The 22,144-nt window shown below is 38.9% G+C and overlaps 1 non-coding gene across 1 annotated transcript; it reads left to right on the plus strand.

The window, feature by feature from the left end:
• The first annotated feature begins 19,644 nt into the window (after window positions 1-19,644).
• LOC141662968 (small nucleolar RNA R71) lies at window positions 19,645-19,751 on the plus strand. Its single transcript, XR_012551065.1, has one exon. It is a non-coding gene; the product is annotated as a small nucleolar RNA R71 (small nucleolar RNA).
• The last annotated feature ends 2,393 nt before the right edge of the window (window positions 19,752-22,144 follow it).

A 22,144-nucleotide genomic window follows, 5' to 3' on the forward strand; every position in this document is an offset into this window, starting at 1 on the left:
ACTCAACATCACTCTAACGCTATCACTACACTTGCATCAATATCACAAATCAATTGGTAAAGCAACGAAATAGGGATAATGGTATATGCATGAGCTAAATGACATGATAAATAAAGCTATAGAATAAAAAAACTATATGGCAAAAATATGCAATTATATGAACTAAACTATCATGAATATGCAACTACATGACACACACACAAAAATATTCCTTAACTACCATCCCCAAACTTATAATCTTCACTGTCCCCAGTGAAGGTAGTAGAAAGGAACACAGGGTATACCTAATCGGAGAAATCATCATCATCACTCTCAGAGGGTGGAGTATCAGGAGGCGGATAAGCAGAGTCCTCACCAAAAATGGACCACTGGATGTCAGCTCCAAGGCCTCTGAAAGCAGTCCCAAGTGCAAGGGTGAGCTCCTAAGCAAACCTACTCTATGACTCATACATCGCATCCATCCTCCTCGACAGCCTCCTATATTGGGCATCAGTCATCCCAGCACCATCCTGAGCTCTAGAAGAGCCTGCCTCATCACGACCCGGTCTAGCCATGGTAGCACCAGCTTCTGGACGTCCTCCTGGAAGACGATAACCCAACCAATGCTCCTCGGGCTCTCCACCCATCCACTCCTGCATCGCATTCAGAGTCGCTGAATCAATAGGAGCGGCCTGCATCTGCAGCTGCTCGTGAGAAGGCCAATGAACTCCCACTGCTCGGCATAGTTCCGTGACAGTAGATGCATAATGTAACACCCCCAAATTCGGGGTCCGGGATTCGGGTTGTCACGAGTTCCATATCCCTTAACAACACTTAATCTTAACAATCAACCAATTACTGTGTACTGTGACCCCACAATATACACACACACACCGCAAGTTATAGTCTCAGAGATGAATACCCAAAAAATAACACAAGTCATTTTATTCCACATAATAAGCCATTACACCTCAAGAAGGTTCTGAATAAATTTACATTTCTTTGACATTATTACAATTCATATTATACATAAGTCTGGTTTATCAATAGTTGAAAACCTAGCCTATTGGTAGCTCCTACCTCAGCTACGGCGGCATCAACGCTTCCAGAAAACTGGGGAACATTTTCTAACCGCTTACGAATTGGAAGCTTGGTCCTGTTCATCTTGTCTATCTGATGTTGTGTGATGAAAGAAGAAAGCAAGGGTGAGCAACAAGCCAACCAAAATAATATGTATAATGATTTACAATATATGAGCATTCTCATAGTACTCATGAAAGTCTTGGTCAAGAAGAAATGAACCAAGTTTGATATCTTATCGCGACCAAGTCGCAAAATATTCAGTATATATGTATATATACTTTTCAAAATCTTGGAAGTCCTCTTCCATGCATAATATACACAGAGTTCCAGTTTATAACTGTATAAAATATTGTTGCAAGGTGATCTCATATATCTAACCTTGTCTCAACGTTTTTCTGAAAATCTTTGTCATGCATAAGATAATCATTTACTAGATATAAGTTTAAAAGATGAAGTTACAAGATACTCCAATATACTTATATCTTTTCCGAATACTACTTGAACTACCACCGTTCAAGTTATAATTAGTTCATCCCATAGATTAAGCTACAAGACAAAACTTGTATAAAATCAATCTTTAAAATATCATCAAAATAAAATGAAGTTACGAGATACTTCATTTGATGCAAACATCATTTTGAAAGCTTGCCCCTGCCAACACTCAACAATCGCCCAACCGTAGCCTTTCTATCGAGGTCCTCTGGGTAGTGTTGCAGAAATATCCAACTGGATGATGAACTCATTACGGGAGTTTTTCGCGCCAAAAAGACCACTTATGATGATCAGTCGCAGTAGTACAACCCCACCATTTTCTACATGTAGAGGAGAACCTGTCGGATTTACTTGTCAACCGAACACTGGACTCCTAAGGAATGGACTATCTTAGCGGAACTTCCAGGCCATTTGGGCCAATATAATTAGGTTGGGCCGGCGCCACTCGACCACTTACGCCACTCCTAGTTCAGATGAAATCCATGACTCTGAAACGTAAAGCTCGTCCCCACTTTCCCTAAGTAGAAACCTGTTGATACGGCTCCACCAAGAAGTCGTATCTAGTTGGAAAGCAAAACTCACCGATATTTCCCAGGCGATGCCTGTTAATGGATTAACTTGTTCCAAGAATTTTACTTCCCGAGTATTGGGTAAGTAATCAAAAACTCTTTTATCAAGGCAGCAACCTTGTTGCGAATATAAAACATACCACAGAGCCGGATCCCTCAGGTTTTGAGCGAATATTTAAATCCTCTTCAAAAGGAGGATCTTAAATATAAAAAAAAATGAGTTTTGGGATCCGCTCTAACTTTTAAAATCATTTTGAAGACTCGCAAAACATTTTTAAGAATGTTTGGAGTGATGCTGATTTAATAAAATAAATCAGTCCCAATATATTAGAAAATATCTGAATATTATTATTTAAATAATATTCCCATAAAGAATAATCTTTATAAAAATAATTGAAGTAGAAGTTGTAAAACTTATACTTGAAATGAATATTAAATAACCAAAGATATACTTATACGAAAGTACTATCTTTATTTGAATAATCAAAAGTAAGTTTGATTATCGACACATTATTCTTTAATAAAATAAAGAATAATAATTAGTAAATAATCAGAGTCATAAGTCCTCGAATGAATATTCAAATAATAATATTCACTAATAAAATAAACGGAGTCATAAGCCCTCGAATGAATATTCAAAATAATATTCATAAATAAAATAAAGTTATCAAATAAACATTATTCGAATAATAATTTTAAAAACTATTCATATATATATATATAAATATATATATATATATATTATACTCGGGAGCATCGACTCCCGGTTTTAGAAAAATGTTTACCTTTGGGTCCCCTATACTAAGGGTATATGCAAATTGCCGCTTATCTCTAGCATATGTATTATCAACTGAAACAACAGATATATGTATCAAGAATACGAAACAGGCATGCATATATACCATATCACATGCTACAATATATCGCAAGAATTTGCTAATAACAATCATGCATCTATCAGAAGATAATGCATATACAAAAGTATACATCACCACAACAGTATAACGGGTAGAAAACTTGCCTGAGCGACTGGGTGTTACAAATGGCTTGGGACGAGTCTAGTAACCTATAAACAACATATAAGTTGGAATTAAACCAAAGTCACTTATAAACCTATACTTTAACCAATTTAGACTCTAACGCTCGCTTTGCGCTTACTGATTCTCTTAAGTCGCTCGAGTACCCTCGGCTCCACCATTTTTAATAAATTAACCATTACGAGTTTTAAGACGATTCTTTCGCGAGTGCCTTACCAACTGCCTAACACACTTTACATAAATGTTTCATACTCCAATTAGTCCTTTTAGGTCTTTAACCTATGTTTCACAGTAAGGCGAGGGGTAATGATTCGTTCGCGAAACGCCGTTACTTAAAACGGTCGTTTCTCCTAAACCGTTCATCGGATTCAAACGAACTACATATCAAAACGAAGCTCGTAACATGAACTATCTAATCATGGAAATGGAAAAAACCTAGAAGTGAGTTCACGGGTCCTAATGTTAAGAACAAAAACAGCCTAAAGTAAATCGGACATTACGACGGCTATGTTTACGCGATTACCCAAATTTAAACCACTCCAAATCATCTCACAATCAACATCCCAACCAAAAATTCATTCATACTACATCATAACAGCCCCAACAACTTCACATTATCAATTTATACTATTCTTAAACATGAATTTAAACTACACTTAAGTTCATTAATCAACAATCCAAGAACTACCACTCCAAAAACTTTACAAAACCAACTAATCTCTACATTCACAACAAGCAAGCCTCTCATGAATTATAACAACAAAACTAAACCTAATTACTCAAATAAAGTTAGGGTTTGGAGGGGTTATACCTTCCTTGGAGAGTGGAGAATCAATAATGAAGCTTTAATTAACCACTAGTTATCTTTACTAAGCTTGAATCTTGAAGAAAACATAAGAAAACACAAAGTTAGTTCTTGAAAACACTATTCACCAAGAACTTTGATGAATTGATTAGCTATGTAAATCATGTAATCTTGAGCTTTAACTTATGGCTCATCTAAGTTATGAATTATGGAAGCTAAAGAAACAAACCTCTTGATTTTTGAAGGTGTGTAGCTAGGGTTTTGAAATTTCTTCCTTGGTTTAAGAAGAAAAAGCCGAGAGCTTTTGTTTTTGAAGAAGAGAAGTCAACTTCTAATTTTGATGAAATGAATTGTTTTGGCTTGGTTGATTGCTTTTGATTTTTTTGTTACCTTTTTACCATGGTAATTTTTGTGTGGTTCTAATTCAACCAACAACACACTTTGCTTGGTCATGCTTATATCACCATGTGATGTCACCCTCCCACCTTTGTCCTCTTCTCATTGGTTTGATGACATCACCCCCACTAATCTCTTTGATTAGCTTCTAATTACTTGGCTAATGACCGCTGATCTGTTATACGGTTCGCTTAACTTTCGTTTTCGTTTATCGTTTGAGGGATCATACCCGGGATCTTATTACTTGGGTTCCCTTAACCTTTCTCAATACATTATATTCCTTTTATGATCCTCTCTTACAATCCTTGAATTTAAATCCTTTTTATCCTGTTATCTTATACTCAATTCTTTCGATATCTGGTGGATTTTCGGGAAAAATCAAAGTGTTCGGATTTGGATTCTGACGATCTTTACATACACTTATATACTACATAGAGTACTAATAATATCCCAGAAGATCAATAAAAGAACCCCTTCATAGTGTGGCATGAAAAGTTTTCTTAATCAGTATAATCAGCAAGACACTATTCATAAGGGTTTCAAAAATTCAAAAAATTGGGGTTATTACAGTCTCCCCTCCTTAAAAGGATTCCGTCCCGGAATCAGATAGAAAATGAGTAGGGATACTTTCTTAGAATTGCACTTTCTAACTCTTACATAATTTTCCCACATTGATTCTACCATCAAACTCTGACTAGTTTGATAACTCTTCTCCTAAGCATTTGTCCATTTATGATCTATAACCCTTCCTGGTTGCTCCATGTAGGTTACGTCTGGTTGCATGTCTATGCGCTCATATGCCCTTATTTATCTGGCATCCGAATTACACTTCCTTAACATTGATACGTGGAACACGTTATGAACTTGCTACATGTTCGGGGGTAGGGCTAGCTCATATGCTAACTTCCCAATACGTCTTAATACCACAAAGGGTCCAACAATTCGTAGGCTTAGCTTTCCTTTCTTTTTGAACCTCATAAATCCTTTCCAAGGGATACCTTTAACATTACTAGGTCCCCAATTTCCTATTCTTTGTCCTTTTGTGTCGAATCAACATACTTTTTATGTCCATCTTGGGCTACTACCAGCCATCATCTGATTAAATCTATTATATCCTTGGTCCTTTGAATCACTGCTGGTCCGAGCATCTTGCGCTCTACTACTTCATCCTAACATAAGGGAGATCGACATTGTCTTCCCTCAAAGATCTCATAAGACAACATCTCGATACCTGACATACGATCTATTATCGTGAGAAAACTCATCCGCGTTAAGTGATCATTCCAAATTCTTCCAAGTCTATTGCACAGACTCTTATTATAGCTTTTAGCATTAGAGCTTTTGCTTCTCAATACCCATTCATTTCCAGTTCGTAATCGCTACTACCTTTTGTTCCTAATATTATACTGGTTACACCTTTGCTCGTTAGCATTCTATAACCTTTTAATAATCGCGTCAACCTTAGTATCACGAACGCGTTAGAATCAGAATACCACCATACTTGGTACCACTTCCTCTCTAGCTGGCTCCATCTTCGAAAGCTTGGTCCTTCATATAGAAGTAAAAGAATTTATTGAGAGATCACTATGATCAAGAACACTTGTTACATTGCATAGTTAGTACAGAAGGTGGCCAGCCTTTAGTACTTGATAAGCAATTAAACAACATGTGATATCCTACTAGGCTTCTATCACACAGATAGATAGTCATTTGGCAATACCTCCCCTTCTGGAAGGGTTGTTCTTCTCAGCTTATACAAAATGAAAAGGAGAGAAAAGAATGAATTGAAGAGAATTGTATATATATAAATTATGCTGCCACAAAATATCTGGCTTGGAATTTACCTCTGAACTATAGAGGTTTGTCATAGGAGAACAAAACATATACGTATATATATATCAACATCAGGTATTCGCTATTCCGTCCATCATTCTATGGACCCATGCTCTTCCTCGAGCTTATACACAATCACCTTTGAAACTCCCTCGATATCGAAACTCGAATCTGGGACCTCATTCTAGACATCATCGTTACTAGAATTTTATGCTTGCATTGCAACCTTCCTCGTATAGTAATACGACTCTCTATTGATAGAAGGAATAAATATTCAATAGGTAAATAATCGACCTAGTTTTTCTATCAAAGATAACTTATACGTCAACACGACCCGATTAGTGGTACTCAATCTCAACATCCATTCCAATACAACTCTCACGGTTGTAATCGACTCATTACTCGCAGAATCATTGCTGCATTACTATGGTCCACCATTGACCTACTGTCGTCATTCACTTTCCATGAAATCTTAATATCTAACCATACGGAATCCATACATGTCGTATAGAATTCTTCTAAGGAGTTAACATAATCACCATTCATAATTCATGAAGAACACTCCAAATTCTGACGTACTTTCATGACATGAAGCAGAATAAATTGCGGAAGAGTTTCAATCAAAGCAACGATAGCAGGTTAATACCATTCTTAATCATATGCCTTAAATAGAAGACTTAACTCAAAGGTTCGTCTAGTCCTTTTTGAAACATGGTCCTGGCTTATCTCAAGATAGTACCTTCTGAGATAGATAGCCCGCTCATGGCGATTACACGAATTAAACCTTTACCAACTACTATTACGGTTGGGTATTGCACAGTCATCAGAAGGAATGTCAATCTTCCAAACCATAATACAACCTTCACAGATTTAACCATCATCACTGTATTCCTTTGGAACAAGCGCCTATAATTATCCTCTTACCTTTAAGGTGTCGGCCACCTCTTTGGCCTTTCCTGATAGTAAAATTTCCTTACAGTCAATGTCATTTTAACCACCTCCAAATAAATTTTCTACCTCATTTCAATCACTGCTTATGTGAAGATGTTTTCCTTAAAATCTAATGAGTAAAAAAAAGAATATCACCATTTTTCCATAAGTTATTGCCTCGGTCTTTAGAGGTTAATCACTGTCACGACGGACTCTCAATCATACTTAGAACATCTTTTATCTTAGGTCCTAATTTCCCTGAACAATTTCGACCTTTACTGGTTCGATCCATACTTTCTCGTGGTTTAACACGTGCCCCACTTGGCATCATTATAATTACGTCATATTTCCTTTATCAACATTTCTAGTCTTGAGAATTTTGAGTATTACCTTTCTCCTTGTAAAACCTCTAAGGTTATCCTTGAATCGTTCCTCCTGTATTCCCTAGATACAGGGCATATCAAGATACCATTTATTAATACCAGAATCATTGTCTATATACTTCTGAAAAATTTCTCCACTGATTCCTAAAGGTTGTTATTACCTTAATCTTTTCCAATTCATACTGTCAAAACTCATACTATCCCTATTAAGGGTGAAATGCCAACCTTTATGCATTCCCCTAGGATTCATTTTAAGTTACCGATGTTCTATCCTTAATTCCACCTTTAAAAAGGTACATGCATCCTTCCATGGATAAATCAAGTCATATATTCCTGATAAGGGTGTCTTATTCAATCATTTCCACCTCGATAGTATATGCCTAATTTCACAATAACATCTGTATTCAAAATGAGGTCAATCAATATGGCCTCCAAAAGATAACAACTGTTATCCGCTTTTCTTGCCTAATTTGGTAACGATAACAAGGATGTCCTGGAAGATATTGGTCGTGTTCAACGTGAACTTCTTCTTAATAATTCCTTATTTACTTTTGTTGTTTATCTCAACAGTCACCTCAATGGCGGAATATCTTTCATACCTGGCGTCTCCCTTTCTGGGTATCAAGCCACCGGTCTTACACTTCACATTCTTGAAGGTCACTTCCTTCATCCAATTTTCCTAATTTCTTACTTCCTTGTCTCCTCAGTCTATCCGCGTCTCATTATTTATCCTTCGAACTATCTCAAGGTTTCCTTGAATCCTCCCAACCTACAGGGGATAAAATATATGTATCTCTTATTCCTTCAATCATCAACTTTAACTCATGGTGAATCACCTTCATCCTGACGATTACATACTTTCCTATTTCTATTGTTACGAGTCTTTAGGGTTTCCTCCTACCCAACTCCCTTATCATTCCTCAAACTCTATTGCCTTTATTTTCCTTTCCACTTCAGTTTCTTTTTATTTTCCTTTCTCTTATCATTATTTCATGAACCCACTAATCATTGACTTCAAACATCACATCGTTCTGGGATTCTTGTCATTAGAACGAATCTTGACAACTTTTACAACTTAGCTTCATATTTCATCATACTCGTCCGCCTTTGTTCTGGCTCTAAAGCTTTTACACTCTCTCTATAACCTTGGGAATTACTTTCCCGAAAACAATTGAATGAACTTTAATCAGTTTATTATAATCTCTTGCTCCGTGCCTTTCTTGGTCCTTCACCAGTGGTGGCCCTTCTCTTAGGAGGGTAAGTGATAAAAATAGTCTTTTGTGATTCGTCCATCATTTAGAATCTCAAATGATTCCTATATTTCCTTTAGCCAGGCTCTTGCTTCGACTGGGTCAACCTGTTCCTTGGAACTCTGAGAGCTTAGCGACTTAAAGGTCCTGAAAGAATTTCACACCACATTGTTTCCTCAAGGTGGTGGTTAGGGGTAAAAGTATAAGTTTTGTTTTAGGCAGGTCCATGGATTTCCCAATAGGAGTACCATCCTGGTTCTTCCTATCTTACTCGACTTATGTTTTCTCAGTCTAAATATTTCTTCCTACTCCCCATAATCGGGGTCATCTTTTAATTTAAAATCCTCATTTTCCACTTCATTATATTCTGGGTTCCTTATAGCTTAATTACGACTTCCCTGATTATCACATTCAAGGTTTGCCACTAATCTTATTCCTCATGGGGGCATAATGCTTGGGAAGAAAAAAAAAATTTGAGAATCTCTGGATATTTGTCTTATTTACTTTGCTTAAGTCTTTCCCTCGTTCCGTCCTTTCATGATTGCAAATTATCAATTCTCAAGTTCTATAAACTTCATGACACTCTCTTAAGTGTTAATAGTGCAATTAACCATATGAACTTATCACAAACAGACTGATCTGAACTGAAATTAACGAATATATACATAACCATTTGTTCGAGGGTACAACAACTGAACACATTAAAGAGAATTACATCATTTGATCTGATCGCTTCTATCCCAAAAGTCCTACCATAGATAATCATCTAGTCATTAAAACTAATCATTCATAACTTAGGCTAATCCTCCAAAAGCGGTGCTACATGAAACCCTTGTCTGATCGCTCTGGCTCTGCACACTACCATGGATCAAGAAATGCGGGCACGCACGACATCCCTAACCTGCTCCATCACAGAAGTGATGAGGTCTAAGATAGTTGCAAGTAGAGCTGGATCAATCTGACCCTCAAGATGGCCTCTAGCTGTAACACGGGTGGTAGCCTCAATCCTTTCCATGCTATGAGCTAATCCTGCCCGAAGTACCCCGCCCTCAATCCTTGGTGCAGTAAGTCGATCCAACAGATCACTCCTAACATTACGGGCCTCAGACAGGCCACCCAAAGTCATGTAATAATCGGCGATAAGAAAAGCCTGAGTGGTTACATCTAGCAGTCCATGGGGTGCAGGTGGTGCAGGCCCAGGGGATCCAAATGGATAACCAAGCACGGTATCAGGTGACAATGGTGCAGGAAATAAAGGTGGCATTTCCTCAGTAGGTGCTGGGCTCTGTACAGGGGAGGGAACAGGAATTGGTGGAACCTCATGGATGTCTTCAGGAACCTTGGGAAGAGGGTCTGATACTGGTATAATTGGTGCCGTGGAAGGCCCCACTCCTTCTGCCCTCATTAACCTTTGTGCCCTTGGTAACTCTTCATCCTCTAGTGCCACCCTCGCGGCCATTCTTGTTCTGGTAGTCGGCCTGACTACGGTCATCAATTCCTCAGCGGTCCTCTCTTCATTCTCGTCAGGATCCTCCACGAGATCCTCTTCGGCAACAATCCCTTCTGGGGTAACATCCTCAACCAGAACATTCTCAATATGAATCTCATCCGGTCCCTCGTTAGGGTACTCTATCAGATTCACAATTTGATCTCCAACATGTAATAAAACATCCTCATGCTGATGCTCCTGAACCTCAGGGTTCGGTGCCCTGCTGCCCTATACGAGAATGAACTATGTTACTATCATAATATTTATAAGGGTTCCCGTAAGGGTTTTAACTATCAGTACTACGTTAAGTAGTCCGACCATGAACTTGGAAAGAGTTCTTATTATCTGAGTGAACTTATTATCTTAACGTCACATCATCTCTGAGGTTTATAACGCTTGGCTCTGATATCATTTCTGTAACAACCCCAAATCCGGGGTCGGGGATTCGGGTTGTCACGAGTTCCATATCCCTTAACAACACTTAATCTTAACAATCAACCAATTACTGCGTACTGTGACCCCACAATATACACACACACACCGCAAGTTATAGTCTCAGAGATGAATACCCAAAAAAATAACACAAGTCATTTTATTCCACATAATAAGCCATTACACCTCAAGAAGGTTCTGAATAAATTTACATTTCTTTGCCATTATTACAATTTATATTATACAGAAGTCTGGTTTATCAATAGTTGAAAACCTAGCCTATTGGTAGCTCCTACCTCAGCTACGGCGACATCAACGCTTCCAGAAAACTGCGGAACATTTTCTAACCGCTTGCGAATTGGAAGCTTGGTCCTATTCATCTTGTCTATCTGATGTTGTGTGATGAAAGAAGAAAGAAATGGTGAGCAACAAGCCCACCAAAATTATATGTATAATGATTTACAATATATGAGCATTCTCATAGTACTCATGAAAGTCTTGGTCAAGAAGAAATGAACCAAGTTTGATATCTTACCGCGACCAAGTCGCAAAATATTCAGTATATATGTATATATACTTTTCAAAATCTTGGAAGTCCTCTTCCATGCATAATATACACAGAGTTCCAGTTTATAACTGTATAAAATATCGTTGCAAGGTGATCTCATATATCTAACCTTGTCTCAACGTTTTTCTGAAAATCTTTGTCATGCATAAGATAATCATTTACTAGATATAAGTTTAAAAGATGAAGTTACAAGATACTCCAATATACTTATATCTTTTCCGAATACTACTTGAACTACCACCGTTCAAGTTATAATTAGTTCATCCCATAGATTAAGCTATAAGACAAAACTTGTATAGAATCAATCTTTAAAATATCATCAAAATAAAATGAAGTTATGAGATACTTCATTTGATGCAAACATCATTTTGAAAGCTTGCCCCTGCCAACACTCAACAATCGCCCAATCGTAGCCTTTCTATCGAGGTACCCTGGGTAGTGTTGCCGCTTATCTATAGCATAGGTATTATCAACTGAAACAACAGATATATGTATCAAGAATACGAAACAGGCATGCATATATACCATATCACATACTACAATATATCGCAAGAATTTGCTAATAACAATCATGCATCTATCACAAGATAATGCATATACAAAAGTATACATCACCACAACAGTATAACGGGTAGAAAACTTGCCTGAGCGACTGGGGGTTACAAATGGCTTGGGACGAGTCTGGTAACCTATAAACAGCATATAAGTTGGAATTAAACCAAAGTCACTTATAAACCTATACTTTAACCAATTTAGACTCTAACGCTCGCTTTGCGCTTACTGATTCTCTTAAGTCGCTCGAGTACCCTCGGCTCCACCATTTTTAATAAATTAACCATTACGAGTTTTAAGGCGATTCTTTCGCGAGTGCCTTACCAACTCCCTAACACACTTTACATAAATGTTTCATACTCCAATTAGTCCTTTTAGGTCTTTAACCTATGTTTCAAAGTAAGGCGAGGGGTAATGATTCGTTCGCGAAACACCGTTACTTAAAACGGTCATTTCTCCTAAACTGTTCATCGGATTCAAACGAACTACATATCAAAACGAAGCTCGTAACATGAACTATCTAATCATGGCAATGGTCAAAACCTAGCAGTGAGTTCACGGGTCCTAATGTTAAGAAGAAAAAAAGCCTAAAGAAAATCAGACATTACGACGGCTATGTTTACGCGATTACCCAAATTTAAACCACTCCAAATCATCTCACAATCAACATCCCAACCAAAACTCCATTCATACTACATCATAACAGCCCCAAAAACTTCACATTATCAATTTATACTATTCTTAAACATGAATTTAAACTACACTTAAGTTCATTAATCAACAATCCAAGAACTACCACTCCAAAAACTTTACAAAACCAACTAATCTCTACATTCACAACAAGAAAGCCTCTCATGAATTATAACAACAAAACTAAACCTAATTACTCAAATAAAGTTAGGGTTTGGAGGGGTTATACCTTCCTTGGAGAGTGGAGAATCAATAAGGAAGCTTTAATTAACCACTAGTTGTCTTTACTAAGCTTGAATCTTGAAGAAAACATAAGAAAACACAAAGTTAGTTCTTGAAAACACTATTCACCAAGAACTTTGATGAATTGATTAGCTATGTAAATCATGGAATCTTGAGCTTTAACTTATGGCTCATCTAAGTTATGAATTATGGAAGCTAAAGAAACAAACCTCTTGATTTTTGAAGGTGTGTAGCTAGGGTTTTGAAATTTCTTCCTTGGTTTAAGAAGAAAAAGCCGAGAGCTTTTGTTCTTGAAGAAGAGAAGTCAACTTCTAATTTTGATGAAATGAATTGTTTTGGCTTGGTTGATTGCTTTTGATTTGTTTTGTTACCTTTTTACCATGGTAATTTTTGTGTGGTTCTAATTCAACCAACAACACACTTTGCTTGGTCATGCTTATATCACCATGTGATGTCACCCTCCCTCCTTTGTCCTCTTCTCATTGGTTTGATGACATCACCCCCACTAATCTCTTTGATTAGCTTCTAATTACTTGGCTAATGACCGCTGACCTGTTATACGGTTCGCTTAACTTTCGTTTTCGTTTATTGTTTGAGGGATCATACCCGGGATCTTATTACTTGGGTTCCCTTAACCTTTCTCAATACATTATATTCCTTTTATGATCCTCTCTTACAATCCTTGAATTTAAATCCTTTTTATCCTGTTACCTCATACTCAATTCTTTCGATATCTGGTGGATTTTCGGGAAAAATCAAAGTGTTCGGATTTGGATTGTGACGATCTTTATATACACTTATATACCACATAGAGTACTAATAATATCCCAGAAGATCAATAAAAGAACCCCTTCATAGTGTGGCATGAAAAGTTTTCTTAATCAGCATAATCAGCAAAACACTATTCATAAGGGTTTTAAAAATTCCAAAAATTGGGGTTATTACACATAAGGGATGTTCATGTGCTTCGCTCCCCTCAAAAACTTCAAAATCCCTTGGTAGATGAACTCACCAAGGTCCACATAATACTCCTCATTCAAAATACCCCATAACAACCTTGCTCGCTCAACTGTAACCTCATGTGCATGTGAAGTAGGCAGAATATTAGCACAGATAAAGGCATTCCATGCACGGGCATACCTATTCATCGCAATCGCCGAAAAAGAACTATACTCGTTAGTTCCCATCTTGAACTTCCAAACTGTGCCCGGCTGACAGAGAGTAGCACAAATTAAATCCAAATCAAAGTCCCCGGGGGTCTTCTCATTCCAATTCCCCCCTGTGGGCTTCCCTGTCGATGTACAATCACACGACGAATCGCCGCGGCCTGATAATCAACTGTAAGCCCACGAACAACAGTAAACCCATTCTTTTCAGCCTTTGCGTTCGCATAAAACTCGCGAACCACGCTCATCAGAACCGCCTCCGACGACTCACAAAAAGAAATCCACCCATTTTCAGCATTCATCGGCAACAACTCACCATCCCTCCCCGATGGTAAGAATCCCCTCTCCTTCAAAATCGGCTTAGCCAGAAGCCTAGTATACTCCTCCTCAGCAGCCCTATCAAACAAACGAGGTCTCGCAGCAGTTCCCCTTGAAGAATCAGCAGTAGGAACGGTGCTGCTGCTATCAATAGTTCGGGATCTCTTGGGAGTCTTTGAAACTGAGAAAAAGTGTTTAAGAGTTGTGTTTTGAGTGTAGCAGAGAATTTTAAAGTTGAAAGTATGTGGGAGTGTATATGGAGGAGTTGTATGTATATTTAGGGTATGAATTAGGGTTAAAAATTGAATAGGAGTGGGGTTGTGAGGAAAAAAACGTGGGTTATGGGAAAAGAAATCGTGGGTTGTGGGTTGTATTTTTGTTTTTGAATTTTTCTAATTTTTTTTTATTTTTTAGAAGGCAAAATTTTTTTCCAACAGTCGGGGGCGGAGCGGCCGCTCAGCAAAGCTGCGCGGGCGCCCAGCATCCTGAGCGGCTGCCCAACAAAGCTGAGCGGGTGCCCAGAGTGTTTCTGGAAAATATTTTTTCTTGCCCAATTTTTCTAATTTTTTTGTGGTTTTGGATAGGTTACTAACTTCGAAGGGTTCCTATAGTCATCATTCTTGGGTTGCCTCCCAAGAAGCGCTTCTTTTACGTCATTAGCTTGACGTAGAGTACCTTGCTCAAGTTGACAATAAGACGACACTAACCACTTCCCAGTTTGCTGTGTCCCCATAGTAATGCTTCAACCGCTGACCATTAACCTTGAATGTTTGGTCCGGATCATTCTCAAAAATCTCCACCGCTCCATGTGGAAACACCGTTTTGACAATAAAAGTTCCAGACCACCTTGATTTCCACTTTCCAGGAAAAAGTCAGGGACGGGAGTTGAATAAAAGAACTTGTTGCCCCGGCACGAATGACTTAGGAGATAGCTTCCTGTCGTGCCACCTTTTCACTTTTTCCTTGTACATTTTGTTGTTCTCGTAAGCTTGGAGTCGAAATTCATCAAGTTCATTTAACTGAAGCATTCCCTTCTTCCCAGCTGCATTTAGATCAAGGTTCAACTTCTTCAATGCCCAATAAGCCTTATGCTCAAGCTCCGCAGGTAAATGACATCCCTTACCATAAACAAGTTGAAACGGGGACATCCCAAGTGGAGTCTTGTATGCTGTTCTATAAGCCCAAACAGCTTCATCGAGCTTTAAAGACCAATCCTTCCTTGACGGACAAATAACTTTCTCTAGAATGTGCTTGATCTCTCTATTAGACACTTCAGCTTGACCATTCGTTTACGGATGATAGGCAGTAGCAACACGATAATTCACATTGTAGCGCTGCATCATAGAAGTGAACTCATGGTTGCAGAAATGCGACCCCTCATCACTTATGATTACTCGTGGCGCTCCAAACCTTGTGAAAATCTGCTTATGAAGAAAATTCAACACTACCTTTGGATCATTCGTCGGTAGAGCCTTGACTTCTACCCATTTTGAGACATAATCGACTGCCAGCAAGATGTACTGATTATTGCAGGATGAGACAAATGGTCCCAAGAAATCGATCCCCCAAACATCAAAGACCTCGACTTCAAGCATCACATTTATCGACATCTCATCCTTTTTCGTAAGATTACTCATTCTTTGGCAACGATCACACCTTAAAACGAACTGATGTGCATCCTTAAAAAAAGTAGGCCAGGAAAAACCTACTTGCAGAATACGAGCTGCTGTCTTTTCACCACCATAATGTCCATCATAAACTGTGGAATGGCAGTCTCGTAATATCCCCTCCGTCTCACAGAATGGGATACATCTCATGATGATCAGTTCAGCTCCTTGTCTAAACAAATATGGTTCATCCCACATATACCACTTCACCTCATGCATAAACTTCTTCTTTTGAGTTGTATTCATATTGGGAGGAATTATATTGCTGACAAGATAGTTCACAATATCTGCGAACCATGGTTCTCCCTCCTGAACTACGAACAACTGCTCATCCAGAAAAGATTCGTTGATCAATGTCTTATCATGTGAAGTAGAATCGGGATTCTCCAATCCAGAAAGATGGCCAGTTACTTGATTCTCAATACCTTTTCGATCCTTAATTTCTAACTCAAATTCCTGTAGCAAGAGCACCCAACGAATAAGTCTAGGCTTCGAATCCTTCTTTGAGACCAAATAGCGAATGACAGCATGATCAGTAAATATTGTCACCTTTGTCCCAAGAAGATAAGATCGAATTTTTTCAAAACCAAAGACTATAGCCAAGAGCTCCTTCTCAGTAGTGGTGTAGTTCATTTGAGATCCTTTTAGAGTCTTACTAGCATAGTAGACCATATGAAAAAGATTATTCTTGCGCTGCCCAAGAACTGCTCCCACCGCATAATCACTCGCATCACACATCATCTCAAAAGGCTATGTCCAATCAGGTGCCGTAATAACTGGTGCAGTTATCAAACTCTTCTTGAGAGTCTCGAATGCCGCCAAGCATTCATCATCAAATTTGAAAGGCACATCCTTCTCGAACAAGTTGTACAACGGCTTAGATATCTTCGAGAAGTCCTTAATAAAACGCCGATAAGAACCCGCATGACCAAGAAAGCTACGGATTCCTTTCACAGGAATAGGTGGTGGAAGATTTTCAATGAATCCCACCTTGGCTTTGTCCACCTCAAGACCCTTGCTAGAGACTTTATGCCCAAGAATAATGCCTTCACGCACCATAAAGTGACATTTTTCCCAATTGAGCACCAAATTAGTTTCCACACACCTTTTGAGCACTGCATGAAGATTATTCAAACATTCATCATACGAATGTCCAAAGATGGAGAAGTCATCCATGACCACTTCGACATTGCTTCTAATCATATCAGAGAATATAGCCATCATACATCTCTGAAAAGTGGCTGGTGCACCATATAAGCCAAACGATACTCTGTGAAAAGCAAACGTGCTGAATGGACAAGTGAAGGTAGTCTTTTCTTGATCTTCTGGTGCAATACAAATCTGATTATACCCCGAATAGCCATCCAGAAGACAATAATACTCATGACCAACCAACCTATCAAGCATCTGATCAATAAATGGAAGAGGGAAGTGATCCTTTCTCGTGGCTTTGTTCAACTTTCTGTAATCCATGCATACCCTCCATCCTATGACTGTTCGAGTGGGGATGAGCTCGTTCTTCTCATTTGCTACAATAGTGATACCTCCTTTCTTAGGTACACATTGCACGGGGCTCACCCAAGATCTGTCAGAAATTGGATATATGATTCCTGCATCCAGCCACTTCAGAATTTCTTTCTTCACCACTTCTTTCATGATAGGATTAAGTCATCGTTGTTGCTCAACTGTCGGCTTACTACCTTCCTCTAGCAGAATTTTATGCATGCAATACGAAGGGCTGATCCCTTTGATATCTGTTATAGTCCATCCGATAGCCTATTTGAATTCTCTCAAGATCCTCAAGAGCTTGTCATCCTCACTACCTGAAAGGTCAGATGCTATAATAACAGGTAAAGTAGATGCATCATCTAAAAAAGCATACCTCAAGTGTCCAGGAAATGGTTTAAGCTCCAAAGTAGGTGCTTCCTCAATAGATGGTTTGAGCTTTCCTTCAACATTCTTGAGATCAGAAGTACCAAGAGATTCAAATGGCATGTCTAGCTTTCGCCTCCAAGGATAAGCATTTAGATATTGTAGTGGCTCATTGCCATCCTCGTCGTCACTGTCAAAGTCCCCCACCATGGCCTTCTCTAAGGCATCAGACATTATCATATGATCAAGTTCTGAAGTTACCACGGAATCAATCAAATCCACCTTTAAGCACTCCTCATCTTCTGTAGGGAATTTCATCGCCTTGAATACATTGAATGTCACATCCTGATCCTGCACCCTCATAGTAAGTTCACCTATCTGCACATCTATCAAGCTACGGCCTGTAGCCAAGAAAGGTCTTCCCAAGATTATGGGGATCTTCTTATCTTCCTCGAAATCCAAAATGACAAAGTCTGCAGGGAAGAAGAGCTTATCCACCTTTACTAACACGTCCTCCACTATGCCTCGTGGATATGTAATAGAATGATCAGCCAATTGTAGAGACATGTAGGTGGGCTTTGGATCAGGAAAATTCAACTTTTTGAAGATAGACAACGACATCAGATTGATGCTTGCTCCCAAATCGCACAGGCATTTGTCAAAAGAAAACTTGCCAATGGTGCAAGGAATGGTGAAGCTACCTGGATCTTTAAGCTTTGGAGGTAATTTTTGTTGCAGCACAGCACTGCACTCTTCCGTTAGAGCAACGGTCTCAAGGTCAACCAGTTTCACCTTCCTTGAAAGAATACTCTTCAAGAATTTCGCATAACTAGGCATTTTCTCCAGAGCCTCAGCGAAAGGTATGTTGATGTTAAGTTTCTTGAACACCTCCAGAAACTTACTGAACTGCTTATCCAGCTTTTGTTGTTGCAATCTCTTAGGGAAAGGTGGTGGATGATAGAGCTGTTTCTCCCCTGTATTACCATCAGGAAGAGTGTGTTCAATAGTAGTCTTCCTTGGTTCCGCCGCTTTCTCCTTTTGCTTCTCTTCTTCATCAACAACTTCAGCTTCTCCGTCTTTCGCTTTTTCAGCAACTTTTCCAGACCTTAAGGTAATAGCTTTGACTTGCTCTTTAGCTTCCTTCCTGCCTGGCACTTCAGTATCACTGGGAAGTGTGCCAGGTTGATGGTTGAGCACTGTATTGGCTATTTGACCGATTTGATTTTCCAAGGTTTTGATAGAAACAGCCTGACTTTTGCACAACAGCTTGAGTTCCTTGAAATCAGCACTAGAAGGTGGAGCAGCACCTCCTTATTGAGGATATGATTGCCTTTGAGCGTAATGCTGTGGTTGCTGGAATCCAGGTGGATTAAACTGTTTACTTATGCCTTGCTGATATGGTTGCTGAATAGCATTCTGATTATTGCTCTAGCTGAAATTGGGATGATTTCTGTTGTTAGGATGATAGGTAGCTGACACAGGCTGATGCGGTCGCTAATAATTATTCATATACTGAACAGATTCATTAATAATAGAACACTGATCAGTAGCATGAGAACCTGCATAAAGCTCACAGACCATAGCTATCTGATTGACTCCATAGGTGGCTAAAGAATTGACCTTCAAAGACAGCGCTTGGAGTTGCGCTGCAATAGTTGTAGCTGTGCTGCAATAGTTGTAGCTGCATCGACTTCCAGAATACCTGCTACCTTCCCAGGCATCATCCTTTGAGTTGGGATTTGATGCTCATTTGCAGCCATAATTTCAATAAGATTATAAGCCTCAGTATAGCTTTTGGCCCACAAGGCGCCTCCAACTGCTGCATCGAGCATTGGCCGAGATTGGGCCCCCAAACCATTATAGAAACCAGTGATCACCATCCAGTCAGGCATACCATGATGTGGACACTTTCTCAACATCTCCTTGTAGCACTCCCAAGCTTCGCACATAGATTCTGTTGGTTGCTGAGCAAACTGAGTAAGAACACTCCTCATAGCTGCAGTCTTCGCCATTGGATATAACTTCACTAGAAACTTCTGCGCAAGATCTTGCCAAGTAGTGATGGACCCAGCTGGTTCAGAATGTAACCCGTCCTTAGCTTTATCCCTCAGAGAGAATGAGAAAAGCCTCATCTTGATAGCCTCATCAGTCACACAATTATATTTGAAAGTACTACAGATATCGACAAAATTCCTGATGTGCATGTTGGGGTCTTCAGTCGCAGCACCCTTGAAAGAATCAGAATTCTGCACCATCTGAATAGTGCTCGGCTTGATTTTAAAAGTGTTAGCCTGAATATCCGGATGAAGGATGCTTGACTGAATGTCATCAATTTTAGGTCGAGAAAACTCCATAAGAGCTGGATCTGCCGGAACTATACGATCACCCATGATTACAGGTTCTTTCTGCTCACTCTCTTTATCTGAATCTTCAAAATCTATCTTCTCTGGAATATCAAGAACTGAGTCTGTCTCCTCAGCCGTATCTAAAGTCCTCTTGCGAGTACGAGAATGTGTTTGCATAAACGCTCGCTAAAGTACCCGAAACCCAACCGGAAACAATAAGTAACATGTCTTAATCAATGAGTCCTAATGACCAATGATGGTAAGTACATAAACTAAACAAATACGTCGAGTCCCCGGCAGCGGCACCAAAAACTTATTAAGCACAAAACACACGCTAATAATTCACGCAAGTATACGCGTTCGCAAGTAATATAGAATAATTTCTAGTTCGTTCCCACAGAGACTCAGACTTAATTATGTTCAATTAACACTTACTCACCAATGTATGATTACTTCTCAATGTCAAGACAATAACACTTAGATTTGATTAACTAATTATTAACTATAATTAACTACGAGAATTAAACACTTAATTGATACTTGAATTAACAATATTAAACACACATGAGATCTTAACTTCATTACTACTTCCTTCAATAGTTATTGTTATTACCCTTAGCATGTAATGGTGATGATATTAATCGAACAACACGAAACTGATAAAAGCCAACTTTCGTTGTACTAATACCATTCTACCAAACATCCACAATTAAGATAGAAGTTGAATAGGCATCAATTATGTTGAGATCCTGTATGTCTACAGAATTTGACAACATAACGATTTAAGCACAAGTTATTCCTTATGATTACACAGGGCAAGTAAAACGGTTAGAGTTACCCACTAATCATGCATACACATACATGAACCTATGCTAGCATGGCAAGTTCTAAACCTCAAGATCCACTGTCGCTTCACAAGAGATTAACACCTTATCTTATATGTTCGCGACGCACATAAGACGAATAAGCGCAACCTATGCTAGATATCATACAATCATTACACACTAAGGTATTAAACAACTAACTAAAGAATTCCATAGTAAATCCGTGACTACCCCATGATCACGATTAGCCCATGATAGAACTCATCATCACCATGGGTTCATATGAAAATATGATAATAACACACACGAATAACTAATAAAAATACTTATTAAAACCAGACTACAACACAAGAGTAATAAGGTTCAAAGTAAAGAAAACTAGCATCCACTGATACAACGAATAAAAGAATCACAAGAAAACTATGCTTCGTCTTCTTGGTTGCGATGTGCTAAAACGGTCGTCTTCCTTCTCTCCCTACTCCTTGATTGATACCACGATTCATCATGTGAAACATCTCTGAAACTACTTATATAGAAGCCCCACAAGACCCCGCCATCTTAGAAGTCAGAAGTACAACAGAAATAGAACTCTAAAAATTAGTATATAATTTTATGCCCCTGAGCGGCCGCCCAGCAATCCTGAGCGGGCGCCCAGCTTCCATAGCGGCCGCCCAGCCAGGCTGAGCGGGCGCCTAGCACCTTACTGGAAAAATGCTTATTTTGCTCATATTTTCTGCTGCGTTCTGCTCCTAACTTCCCACTTGCAATGCCAAGCACTCCCTTAGTCTTATTCATGATGAAATCTCCCCTCAAACACAAGTAATACCCTGAAATGCACAAACACTAGAAAAACGCATCATATACACAAAATACTTGATTTTAAGACATCAATTCAAGCCATTATAAGACGTTCTAAGTGGTATAAAATGCCACTCATCAACCATCAATTATATCTAACAAGCATTAAGATTTAACTTCTTAGAAAAATTTCGAGATATAAATGACTTAGTCACTCCGGAATCAAATAAAACATTTGCACGTTTAGAATTTAATAGAAGGGTGCCTCCTATCACATCAGTGTTCCGGAAAATGTCCAAAACGGTCATGTTGAATGTCGTAGCAGCTGGGGGCCGGTTGGAAGCGGCTCTGCTTATTCCTGAAGTTGGTGGCCTGTTGGTGGGGCAATCCTTCCTTATGTGCCCTACCTTTCCACACGGGAAA

Source organism: Apium graveolens, chromosome 5 (genome assembly GCF_009905375.1).
Source record: "Apium graveolens cultivar Ventura chromosome 5, ASM990537v1, whole genome shotgun sequence".
Taxonomy (NCBI): domain Eukaryota; kingdom Viridiplantae; phylum Streptophyta; class Magnoliopsida; order Apiales; family Apiaceae; genus Apium; species Apium graveolens.